A 13802-nucleotide genomic window follows, 5' to 3' on the forward strand; every position below is an offset into this window, starting at 1 on the left:
CCAAAGTGGACTCAATTCAGCAGTCCAAACTCCAACAGGTGAACCTCACGTCGTGACCAGATCGTGGTCACTTCATGAGCATTGAGTTTGACTTGGGCCCAACTTAGTGAGTCAACTCAGCCAATCAACTCGACCAGTCTCGACTCCAACCATCGTCACGTTGTGACCACTTCCTAAGTCACGTCGTGACCTAATCCAGGCAAAACAGTCGCGATGACAAGCATTCTCACGACGTGACAGGCTTATCCTCATGTCATGAGAACTGCATTGGCCAGCTTTGAGCATTAAGCTCTTATTCCTTTCAACCATTACCCAAGACTTTCCAGAGGTTCTTCCCTCACCCAAAGGATGAAAAAAATCATATCTTTTTAGTCATGCTTGACCAATGCATGACTTAAACACTCATTAGGTCAAAAGAGGGAAAAACGAGATCCATACTCACGTTCGCAGTATAAAACTACTCCAAACTTATATCCAAAGATTATATTACAGAGAATGCCTCAATGATCCATAAAGTTGCCAACTTTATGGATCTTATGCATACAATCCTTCACAACCATGAAAAAAGGATCTTAAAACTTAGATCTAGCATGCAAGAGGTAAAAAGGCCAGATTTATGACTTACAATGGTCCAAAAGCTCTACAAGAAGGTGATGTAGAAGCTAGATAGCCGAGAGGTTGCTCCACCAAGGTTTTCTTCCAAGTCAATGAGTCAAAAACCACCAAAGAATGCTTCAATGTCACAAAAATGTCTAAGGACTTCAAGTAGGTTGAGATTAGGATTTTCAAGAGGCAAGAGAGTGAGGGAGGCAAAGGATCGGCAACCCTAGCCCTCTATTCCATTAAATACCCAAAATATTAGGGTTTTGGCCATCATAGCTTTCTCATGTCATGAGCACCCAAAGGCTCACGTCGTGAGACTCAAAAACACTGGTCAAATAGTCAATGTTCACTCATGACGTGACAACCTTGTCTCACGTTGTGACCCTCATATAATAGCTAGAAAATCAATAAATAAGTAGCTCCAAGACCTGAGTGTTACAAAATCTACAATAATAATTTGGTTTGCATAGTGATAATCAAGGTTAATATATCATAGTTCGTTATTATGTGTTGTTTTGTTATAATTATGGGCTAAAGCCCCATCATTTTCGTTTATATTAGATTAACCTTGATACTGTGTGTTGATTTCTACTTTTATGGATTATTGAAGTTGGATTTACCTTGTGTTTGATATATCATCTTAGCATGTTAAAGTTTCTATCATTATTACTTTATATATAAGTTATGTGTAGTTAAGTGACCACTGACTGCATGAACTTATATACCTTACTGTTTATCATCGTTAAATTGCTAGAGCTGGAGGTTGATCATACCCTAGTATAGGTGGTAAAGTTAGTTGCTTAGTTTTGCTAAATAGCATTATTTTATTATAAAAATTGGTTGATTATCTACACTTTATCAAAGATAGATAATTCTTAGATTAAATCATCGATAGCCCAAATATATCATAAAAATTAGTTTTGTGTTCTTAATAGCATGATCATTGTTGTTAAAGTTCATGAATTGATCTATGTTGGTTAGTCTGATGATGACTGTTAGTAATTTTTAAATTGGTAACCAATTGAATTTAATCCATTACTTGAAACCGATCAAAGGAAAAGGGGATTCAAAGCTAAACCAAAGTTCCTTTCAATTCTTGATCAAATATCGTTTCTAGTTGTTTTCTAAGTTGATTGTTTAAAATTATGTTTTTCCAAACTTGAAAAATCGGATAATTTTTTTTTTAAGTTTCTTTCTTTAGTTTAATTATTATCATTATTTTCCTAATTGTAATTACGTTCCCTATGTTCGACTCTTACTTACTATACTTTACTACTACGTGACTACGTACACTATCTATTGTGTTTTACTTAAGTCGAATAGATAGGATATAAATTTAAAGCTTTTAAGTGGTTATATATAAAACACATTATGTTTTTTGCTCCATTTTTGGGGAACAATTATTTTAGTTTAATTTTAATTTCTAATATTTAATCAACCCTTTTTGTGGGGTTAAATCCACAAAAAGTTACTTTTTAATCATTTTTTACTTTTATGGAATTACAGTTCCCACGACGTGGCCATTGGATTGCCATGACGTTGAAACCGGGGTTTTAGATTTTGGATTGTTATGCTTTTACTCGTTTTATATGTAATTCCTTATTTTTAAAAAATATTACATGACTAGGGGATAAATTGTGCCACCTTTCGACGACCCGGAATCCGAATTCCACAAGAAAAAGGAAAAAAAAGAAAGATGAATCAATTAGCAGTTCCAAAGTCGACAAAGTATCAACATTCAAAAAGACTCCAAACATGAAAGGAACATGTTAGGAGCCGGAAACCGAGAGAGACTTAGACGAGGATAAAAAAAGAGAACCCGAAAATATGATGGCGGATATAATGGCCATGGCGATAGAGGAGTGAAATCAACGAATGAGAGATCATATTGGGTCGGGTCAAGTACTACGCAAAATCCTAACCAACACGGAGTTTGAGCTTATGGGACACATCTGAAGTATGCTTAAAGATATACCATTCTTCGGGAAAAACCATTAGGATGTGTACAAACACATTGTCGAGATGTTGGAAATAGCCAATTACTTCAACTTTCCTATTGTTCCCAAAGACGCGGCCATGTTAAGAATTCTTCCAGCCACACTAAAAGATGTGGTGGAGCATTGGTTGAAGTCACTTCCACCCGGAGCCATTAAAACATGGACAAACTTAAAAAAAGAATTCATTAAACAATTTAGCCCTCCTTCGAAAATTTCTAAGTTGAAAAGGAACATCACCAACTTTCCAATAAAAGGATGGGGAGTCATTATATGATGCATGGGAGCACTATAAGGAAATGTTACGAAATTGACCTCAACATAACTTGATTGTGCATCAAGATATTACAACTTTTTATGATCGAATAAATAGAGGAACACGACAAATCCTTGACTCCCAATGACCCATGACAAAGAAATATTCGGCCTCCAATAGGGCTCTAATTGAAGAATTCGCCAAGCATTCAAGAAAATACCAAAACCCAAGGGAGGACGATACCAGAGAAAGAGTGAGTGTAGATGGAGTGCAAGACAATGTTGCTTCTATAATTGCGTAACTCGACACCATAGATAGGAGGATCACGAAGATGGAGAAGACAATTCACACGATTCAAGTAAGATGTGATAATTGTAGTAAACCACACCTTACAAAAGAAGGTGACTTGAATGAGAACGGGAATAAGAAGGTGCAAGTGTGTTATTCGAGTGGTGATATATTTGATGACGATTGGAGGAATCCAAATAGGAATGGAAGCCCTATGAAGAGTATAAAAAAGACAGAGAAGAAAAATATTGACAACATGGGCAAGATTTTGTATCAAAAGAAGCAAATACAAGTGGAGAAGAAGCCTGACTTGGGGTCAATTATGAATAGATTCATTGAAGCTAGTGAGAAGAGGCATGACAATACGTATGCCACTCTATAGTAAATATTGAGAAGCATGTTGGGCAATTAACTAAACTCATTCACGAACGAATATTGGGTTCAAGTAAAAATAATGTCGGGACAAATTCAAAATCGCATGTATTGGAGGTTACAAGTGAAGATGGGGAAAAGTTAGAGCCTTTCGTACTCTTAAAGAAAAGTTAAAAGATTTTCGAAAAATAGGATGGAGAAAAAGAAGTGTATAATGAGAAAACAAATTATTTTCGATCTCCACAGCATAGCCGATGGAAGAAGTCCCTAAATCATCGCATGTCATGCGTTATCCGCCACCTCTAAAACCACCGTCTACAGTCAAATACAACCCGTTGGAGCAAGAACATGATAGCTTCATGGAGCAAGAGAAAGGTCTTTTCATTATTATGCCGTTTTTCAAAGTGATTAAAAAATGATTGAATATGAGAAATTTCTCGAGGATTTAGTTCGCCATCGGAAGATATTGGACAAGCTCTCAAATGTGGTGCAAAACGAACAATGTTCAACTGCTGTTAGAAAAAGTAATTTTAACGAAGATGGAAGATCTGGGATGATTAACATTGTCTTGTGAGTTCGGTAACACAATTAAAATAAATGCATTAGCCAATTCGGGAGCAACTATAAATCTAATGCCTTATTCTTTTTACAAGAAGCATGATTTTCCACAATTGAAATCCACTAACATTGTTATCCTCATGGTGTGTCGCTGGATCACATATCCTTGTGGAGTTATCAAAAACTTATTAATTAAAGAGCAAAAGTTCATATTTCTAGTGAACTTTACGGTGTTGGACATGAAAGAAGAAGATAATTTGCCCATAATCTTAGGAAGACATTTCCTAAGTACCATTAATGCGTTAGTAGACTTCCATAATTCCTAGCTCACACAACAAGTTGGAGATCAGGAAAACCTTTGGAGTGAAGAAAGAGGCAGTTAATGAAGAATTTAATGATGGTGTTTTCTTTTTGGAAGAAGTGGATCAATATAAAGAAGTAAATAATTACCGTCTAGAATAGGAAATTTTAATGGAAGAGAGTTAGTGAGTCGCAACAATGAGATTTGAAGTATTTTCCTTTTCACACCCTGAACATCAAGTCCAGAAGACAACTCTAGAGAATGAGCATAGTATTGAAAGAATGGAGTCAATAGAAGGAAGAAGACAATCTTGTTCCAACAAAGAAAGAGAATTTTAACAAGGCTTATAGAAAAAGAGTAGTTGCATTCAAAAGGAATTGACTAGAGTTGATGGGATTAAAAGAGATAAGTTCCCACCCAAGGCAACTTAAAGTGGGAAGGAGTCCAACTCATTACTCCTACAAAATAAGCCCTTGCGGCCTGCATGCGGGAGGTAACCCAAATTTGCTTTGCATTTCATTTCCATTTTGTTTTTTTAATATATGTTTAGGATAGTTGCTTCCTCATTTTCTCATTTTGGATTCTTAAATGGGGGGGAGGGGTCGGGTGAATTTGTTTTTTTTAAGTTACAAAGTAATAATTTCCGGTTCTCGTTAGCCACGACATGGATATTCTGTCCCACGCCGTGGAATCCATCTTAAACCCGTTTTATGATGTCTGGCATTGAAACTGACCTCGCGGTGTGGATTCGTCACTGGTAAAATATTTGTTGCCCTAGAAGGTCAAAATTCATTTTTAATTTACCCCTTTCTTTTATCCTTGCCCAGAACGTTTTCATTATCTCCACGAAAAATCATCAAATTTCTTTTATTTTTCCTTTTTAATCAACATCCGAGGTATGTGTGCAAACTATAATCCTTATTTTATTGAATTTAGATCGGATATTTCATGATAATTTCATGTTAGTTCCCATAAAATTTTAGGAATCGAATTTTAGGTTTGATAATTCTAGATTTAGCGGTCATTTAGGGATGTATTTGATATTAATTAATGAAAAAGTTGATTAGGAACAAAACCCTTTTGTTTTAGAGTGGATCTTGGTTGTTGGAACACAATTATATAATCAAAAGAGGATCAATTTCAATTTCAACACAATTCTATATATACATATAATTTCAATTTCAATAAAAATTAGAAAAAAAAAACTAATCTGTGTTTTGTTCTTGTGTGATGAAGTCAAAAAAGCTGGTAATCCTCCGGTGGTGGCCACAAGCGGCAATACAAAATCAGAAAAAAAAAAAACACAATATGAACAAAATAGGAGTAGAAAACGGACCAGTGAACAACTCCCTTGGTGGCTGGAACGAGGTCGCCGGCGAACAACTCGCCGATGGGAAGGTTGAGGCAGGAAAAGGGCGGTAGTGTTTCACCACCGGTTAACTACCATATACACCAAAAAAACCCAAATTCGGGGTAAAAATCATTAGCACACATCAATATTCAACGAAATAGGAGTAGAAAAGGTTTACCTGCGGCTAATCACCGGCTACTTGACGAGGAATCGGAGTTTCGTCGAAGAGCAAAACAGATGGCGTCGCTGTGCAAATGAACGAGGGATCTGCGCATTATTTAGGGTAAACCCCTGTGCCGACGACATGTCGTCGGTATAGGGTAAAATAAATGATGTCGTTTCAGTTATTTGCGGAAACAAAAAAAAAATTAAAAACCTATGGCGACGACATGTCGTCGGCACAGCTTACACAAAACTACATCGTTTTGTTTTTCTGGCATATATATTAAAAATATATGAAAAATATAGTTTTTTGATACCTATACCGACAACATGTCGTTGGTATAGAGTTTCAGAAGACCGCCAATATTTTTGTCGTTCCCGCCATACTTGTGCCGACCACGTATGGTCGGAATAGAGTTCCTAGTCAAATTAAATTGGTCAAAGTTCGCAGAAGGTATGGCGACGACTAGTCGTCGGGATAGGGGTACTTATGCCGACGACACTAGTCGTCGGCATAAGTGTCGTCGGCATAGGTCTGTATCCTTGTAGTGTCCATTTTCGATTTCTTCTTCAGCTACGACATGGACGTCATTCCCATGCCGTGGAAACTGGGCAGCTTCGCAAATTTTATAATTTTTTTCTAAACATGATTATGATTATGATGTGGATAATTGTTTATTTGTTTGTTTTGCAACATATGGGATCTAGGAAACGTAGTAATGGGCATGAATTTCAAATAAAGGGAGCATTTCCAGTTGAACCACCCATTCATGAGTGGTATAAATGGACTTTAAATATTAAATCGGACAAACATGCATGTTAAAAGGCTACGTTTGATCTTTTGCATGAAAGAGAAATTGTTGCACCTCCTATTTTAGATTGGAATTGGATGGAAGAAATGGGACTTGCCTCTCGAATTTTTCCTTATTTGACAAGGATTTACACGAGAAAAGACTTTCGTTTTATTTGCAATGGATGGGGTCGTTTGTTCAAGATTAATGAACTAATATTCAGGGAATTATGTGCATAATTGTTTTTCATAATTGAGTTCAATTTTCGAGGGGACATAAATGATAAGAGGGACTTGAGTTTTATACTGGTTATGAAAGATCCACAATGTTTTCTTGTGGAGTTAGCTTGGATATTGGGTCTTTATGTTAAGTTGGATGCTATTACTCCATCATTTACTATTTTTATATAAAAGGTACATCGGGTCTTACCAGAAGAATTCTTTTACCAACATCTTGGTTTTCTTTAGTATTAGACCAAAGTGTTGTATGATACATTTAATTGTTTATATTTATTATTTGTGGTGTACCCTTGTAATTATTTATCTATAAATACAGCACAACCCCATGATCGTGGTCATGGAGAGTCATCTTTAATCTCATTATTTTCATGGTATCAAGAGCCTCTCTCCCTTCACATCCCACCCCCTAAAATTCCGATTCTCCTTCTTCTTCCTCCTGTTTCAGTTTCCTGCCACCCTTCTCCTCCTTCCATTGGAAATCTGCCACCACCCCACTGCCCCTCCCATGGCTTACTCTCTGCGGTTCTCTCTACACCCGAGCCGGCAAATTATTCTATTGCTATTAAGAATCCCAAATGGCATTCGGCTATGAAGTCCGAAATGCTTGCTTTACAACAAAATCATACATGGTCCTTGGTTCCCCGTCCTAAGTCTTCCAATATCGTTGGTTGTCGTTGGCTATTTCGCACCAAATATCGGGCGGATGGATCCATTGAGCGCTACAAAGCACGCCTTGTGGCACAGGGGTTTAGTCAAGTTCCGGGTCTTGACTACTCTCATACCTTTAGTCCGGTGGTTAAAGCTGCAACTGTTCGAATTGTACTCACTCTTGCTATTATTAACGGTTGGTCTTTGCGGCAACTTGATCTCAATAACGCCTTTTTACATGGCACGCTTGGTGACACTGTCTTTATGCAACAACCGCCTGGGTTTGTTGATACTCGGTATCCGGATCATGTTTGCAAGCTTAATAAGGCTATTTATGGCTTGAAACAGGCCCCTCGTGCCTGGTTTCATCGTCTTAGCGCGTTTTTGGTCGCCCATGGTTTCTCTTGTAGTCGGGCTGATCCTTCCCTTTTTATATTTCGCAAGGGTAGTTGCCTCCTTTATTTGTTGGTATATGTGGATGATTTGATTCTCACCGGCTCTGACACCTCTGTTATCTCCTCTTTTGTCGCTCAGCTTCATGCCGAATTTCGCATCAAAGATCTTGGTCGTTTGAGCTACTTCCTTGGTCTTGAGGCGTCCCATCTTCCCTCCGGCCTGTTTTTGAGTCAGGCTAAGTATGCTCATGACATTGTTTCACGTGCTGGTCTGCTCGATGCCAAACCTATGCCCACCCCATTGGCTTCGTCTGTTTCCATGGTTCGGGATGGTGTTTTATTTGATGATCCCACTCACTATCGTTCTCTGGTTGGGGCACTTCAGTACCTCACTATTACCAGGCCAGATATTTCTTATGCTGTTAACCAAGTCAGCCAATACCTTGCTGCCCCTACCGTTGATCATTTTCAGGCAGTGAAGCGGCTCATTCGTTATGTCAAAGGCACCATTACTTATGGTCTCACCTTCTCCCGGCCTTCTCGCACAACCATTGTTGGCTACTCTGATGCTGACTGGGCTCGTTGCCTCGATACTCGCCGCTCCACGTATGGGTACTCGATATTCCTGGGGGGTAATCTCGTGTCTTGGAGTGCTAAGAAGCAACCTACGGTTTCCCGCTCCAGTTGCGAGTCTGAATATCGAGCCATGGCCAACACTGCTGCTGAACTTATGTGGGTCACTCATTTGCTTCGGGAGCTTCATGCTCTGCCGCCCGGTTCACCAACTCTCTTGTGTGATAATCAGAGTGCATTATTTCTTACTCAAAACCCGGTGGCTCATAAACGCGCTAAACATATTGATCTTGATTATCATTTTGTTCGTGAGCTTGTGGCTTCCGGCAAGCTTGTCACCATGTTTGTTCCTACCAAGCTTCAGGTGGCAGACATATTCACAAAGAGTCTCTCTCGACACCAGTTTGAACAGTTTCGTCATATGCTTCGTCTCGGTCCACCACCTTAAGCTTGAGGGGAAGTATTAGACCAAAGTGTTGTATGATACATTTAATTGTTTATATTTATTATTTGTGGTGTACCCTTGTAATTATTTATCTATAAATACAACATAACCCCATGATCGTGGTCATGGAGAGTCATCTTTAATCTCATTATTTTCATTTAGAAACTGGAATCTTCAAGCCATCTATTATGCCTTCAATCCATATTCGTTCTCCGATTCTTCATTTCATTCACATACCAATCACATTTTCCATCAACCAAAAGAAATTAGGGGATAGGGTTCAAGAGCAAGATTTGTTATTCCTACGGAGCATTATCAATCCATGAATTGTGTACAACAATCCGTATCATGTTGCACTTTTCCTTTATAAGAGAGTAGCAAAAGAGAAATCAGGAGCACCCATTTGTGGAGGAAAACTTGCTACACGCTTGGCTAGATCCTATGGTTTTTATGGAGCATCATATTGCTACAATGTTTAGTAAAGTAGGGGGTGTTTATTGTTGCCTCGATCATTTCAGAATGCTAGAATTCTGTGTGATGTAGGTGAAGTAAAATATTTAGTTCCTTTGGATGACCGTATAAGAATGATTGAGGAGGTTGGATCACAAAAGCACGATCACAACAACATGTGCTAGTATAGGGAATTTCTGTTGACCCATTTCAGAAAAGAGTTGTCATGTACTTAGAAAATATTCATGAAGAGATTAATCATTTTGGTAAATCTATGGATTTATTATTTTACCATTTGAAGATGGAGTGTTCTGTTGATATTCCGTAACAATTTCCATATATTAGAACTTGGGAGGGGTTGTGGGAAGTGAATGATATTGGGTCATGCACTAGTGGAGGAGGCAATGATGAAGATGAGGAGTGACACTTACCCTTTCATTTTCAATTTTTTTTTTTTTTTTTATGTTTTCTATGATTTATTCCAACTTAATTTTTGTTTGTTTACATTTTGTAACCGAATGATGAATTGTATTTTCTTTGTTTTACCCTAGAGAATTGGTTTATTTTTGATGCACATACGAGAGTTTGCTAGTAAAGAAAGAAGTCGTGAGAGAATTTTTAGAGTAAATAATTGAGCGACACGACTTACAATAAGTGTGGGATAGGCGTTTAGTTCGTGAGAGTCAATTAGCCATTATGAAGATTATAAGAGGAACTTTGCTGTTTTATGTCACAAAAATATAAAGGATGGTAGTTTTTGTCTTCAGCGATTTCCACGACGTAGACGAGCTATTCCCATGCCATGGAGGAGTTTTTCATCACGGTCATATTTTCCGTTGTAACTCTCACTCAACGCGACGAAGTGCTCGACGGTTTCCTACGTCGTGGTCACTATTTATTGCAATTTTTTGCAAACTTTTACATTACGATTACGAAGTCCATGTTCTTTATTCATGTTCTAATACATTAACAAGCAGTTGAGCTCCAGTTTCCAACAATTTTTTGAGATGTCAAAGCTTGCCCATAACAATCAAATTCGATCTCTCTACTACTACTCCAGGGTAGTCTGTTCATTTTTTTTATTTTATTGCTTTTATATGGTTTATTTTATTCATACAATAGGTCATTGTATGAAATAAGTGTGGGGTAAGGGGTCAAAAAGAATTTAAAGCATTAAAAAGTTTTTATTGAGGAAAATGCTACATTTTAAAACTTTTTCCAAATAATTTTATGCTGACTTGCAAAAATAGTCTAATTTGAAAACTCTAGTACTTTTTTAAATTTTATTTTGATATTATTGTGTTGGGACTAGTTTGCTAGTGGTGTGTGAGATGATTGAAGAAAAACTCTAAGATTTACTTTAGCCAATATGCTCTAGTACATTTATGGCTTCCCAGTTCTAGTGAAATCATGAGATAAAAATGGCGTTTTATGTAGTTTGAGGGACATAATATGTTTTTCTTTGTGAATATCTAACCTAATAAAAAGCCTACCGGCGATGATTTATCTCATGGGTCCTTTCTATTAAAATAAAGTGAGTCATGTAACATCCCAAAAATCAAAGAAATTTGAAATTTTCAAAATCAACCATTTAACATCATATCATTCAAAAGATTCATTGTTTTCAAAACATTATTTCAAGATCAGAGTTTTCCAAGACCCAATGCCAGAAAAACAGGAAGTTGTGTGCGATCACGCCATCGCCTTTCCATGATCCTCGGAAATACCTAAAACCATAAACTAGAAATGCAAGCTAAAGCTTAGTGAGTTTCCCCCAAAGTAACACCACAAAACATATAATCAAACAGATAATAGGTCCACAAACTCCTAGTTGGATTACCCCCGGCGCATAACCTTTTGGTTGGAATGCCCGAACTCACAACCTTTCGCTTGGTTTGCCCCATACATAACGGGTCCACAACCTCCTGGTTGGGTTACCCCCACCCACAATCTTTCGGTTGGAATGCCCTGGCCCACAACATTTCGGTTGAAATGCACCGGTCTATTGACTGATAGCACAAAGAAGTACAGTCTTAACCCCATCATACCATATCGACAAATGCATAACAAATAACATATATCCAGCAACAAATAATCATATAACCGGTTAACAGAATAACAGACAGATCTGCATATCACTACCATATAGAAACATCCTATATACTAGGATACATAACTAAAGGGGCCAGTATTGGTGCCTTGGACCCACATGCACAGTGAGAAAAACTCACCTCACAGTCTCACGAATAGCCGAAGAATTCACTACTCTAAATAATAGCTCTATAGGTCTCCAATTCAACAAATAAAGATGAAGGCTTAACTGTAGCTCAAAATACCCCTTAAGTCACACTTGGTCAAAGTCAAAGTCAACGGTCGAGGCACAAAAGACAATACCCCTTCCCAACGGAGTACGCCCTAGGTATGCCTAGCGCATGTATACGCGCAACGTACCCCTAGGTATGCCTAGCGTATGTAGCCTAGTCCTAAAGTCTCATTAAGATCTTATTTCATTAATCCTTCCATCCAAAACTCAAATCTAAGTCTAAAATGATATCCTAAGTCATAAAGTGACCAACTTTATGATTTTACATGGCTATATATAAAAATAATTAAAAGTTCAGAAATGGAACCAATTTATGAACTTTGATGGACACGAAGAAATTCGCTACATGATTTTCATCGAAAATCATGAGTTCCATTAGTGGTCTAAGGAATTCCATGAATTTCTTAAAAATTCATGAGCTATAGTATAGTAGAAATAAACTTAGAGTTATCTGTTTGCTTTTTTACGTGAGGTTGAAGTTGAAAATTTGAGAGAAGAAAAAAAAATGGAAAAAGTTGAAAAAAAAATAAAAAATAAATAAAATGTTCCACAAAAATAGGAAGTTGAAAATAAAGTTTAGTTATATTTTTTAGGACAATTATATTATATAGTATTTTCCTTTTTAAAGTCGCATCACTTGGAATTTGACAATAACTTTTCAAACAAAATGGGTTAAATAAAAGGGCATAGGTGGTAGAAATGCAAATATGAATGTTGCTCAACATAAGTGGGAAACATTTATGAGAATTGTGACTATTTAGGACTAGGGAAGTACTTAGGATTTACTAGGCATAAATACACGCATTTAGGTGGGATGTAATTAGTGATTTTGAATTGGATTGTTTTGTGTGATATTTGTTGGAAATGTTTTGATGTGATGTATTGAAAGAATTTTTTCTTGCGGCAACCAAAAGACAAGTGTCGGTATTTTGATATTTCAATATTTATATACATATTTATGTGTTATTTCTATACATTTGAGCTATAATTTGGTTAAATAAAAAGATATTGGATACTTATAAGATTAATATCTATTTTATAGCCAAATGAAGACATTCTCAGGGAGAAGGGTCGAAACTGAACAAAGCTAGAAACTTGGAAGAGAGATCTTGAAAAAGAGCCTACATTATGAGGAAGTCTGTGACGTGGTTAACTCTGGTCCACGTCGTGGCTGTTGGAGGCTTCTCGATTAAACTGAAGAATTGTTGCTTACTGGAATTAAATGCTTCCCATGGCATGCCGAACGGATTGCCACAACGTGGAAAACATAATTAGGCTAGTTTAAATACCGTTTTCAAGTCATAACTAAAGGTGCATTTATTGAGAGTGTCGAGATCTTTCACAAAAGCAACCAAGGAACCCTTAGAGACCAGAATTCGTTGGAGAAAGAGCTTTATGGAGATTGGAGTAATGATTTACAATAATCATTTGGTTTCCATAGTGATAATCATGTTTAATCTATCTTACTTCGTGATTATTTGTTCTTTTGCTATAATTATGGGCTAAAGCCCTATTGATTTCGTTAGATTAGATAAAACCTAATACCATGTGTCCATTACTAGTTTTTTGGATTATTGAAGTTGGATTTACTGTGTGTTTGATAGATCATCTTAGTATGTTAACTTTTCTATCTTTATTACTTAGTGTATTAGTTTGGGTACTAAAGTGGCCATTGATTGCATGAACTTATTTACCTAGTTGTTTATAATAATTAAATTGCTAGATAGAGGTTGATCATACCGTAATATAGGTGGTAAGTTAGTTGCTTAATTGTTTTAAAGATAATCATTTGATCATAATAATTTCTAGATTATCTAATCTTGATCGTTGACAGATAATTCTTAGGTCAAATCATTCATAGCCTAAAAATATCTTAAAAATTAGTTTTGTGTTCTTAATTTGCATGATCATTTTGGTTAAAGTTAATGAATTGATTGATGCTAGTTAGTCTGATCATGACAATTTGTAATCTTTAAATTGGTATCCAATTGAAGTTAATCAATCACTTCAAATCAGTCATATGAAAAAGGGGATTCGAATTTAAACGAAACTA

General features: G+C 36.8%; 1 non-coding gene across 1 annotated transcript; it reads right to left on the reverse strand.

Moving 5' to 3' along the window:
* Positions 1-2817: 2817 nt before the first annotated feature.
* LOC145065184 (small nucleolar RNA R71) lies at positions 2818-2925 on the reverse strand. The gene has a single exon (XR_013688331.1). It is a non-coding gene; the product is annotated as a small nucleolar RNA R71 (small nucleolar RNA).
* Between the last annotated feature and the right edge of the window lie 10877 nt (positions 2926-13802).

The sequence above is a fragment of the Lactuca serriola genome, chromosome 7, assembly GCF_051521515.1.
Source record: "Lactuca serriola cultivar US96UC23 chromosome 7, Lser_US96UC23_V15, whole genome shotgun sequence".
Lineage (NCBI taxonomy): Eukaryota > Viridiplantae > Streptophyta > Magnoliopsida > Asterales > Asteraceae > Lactuca > Lactuca serriola.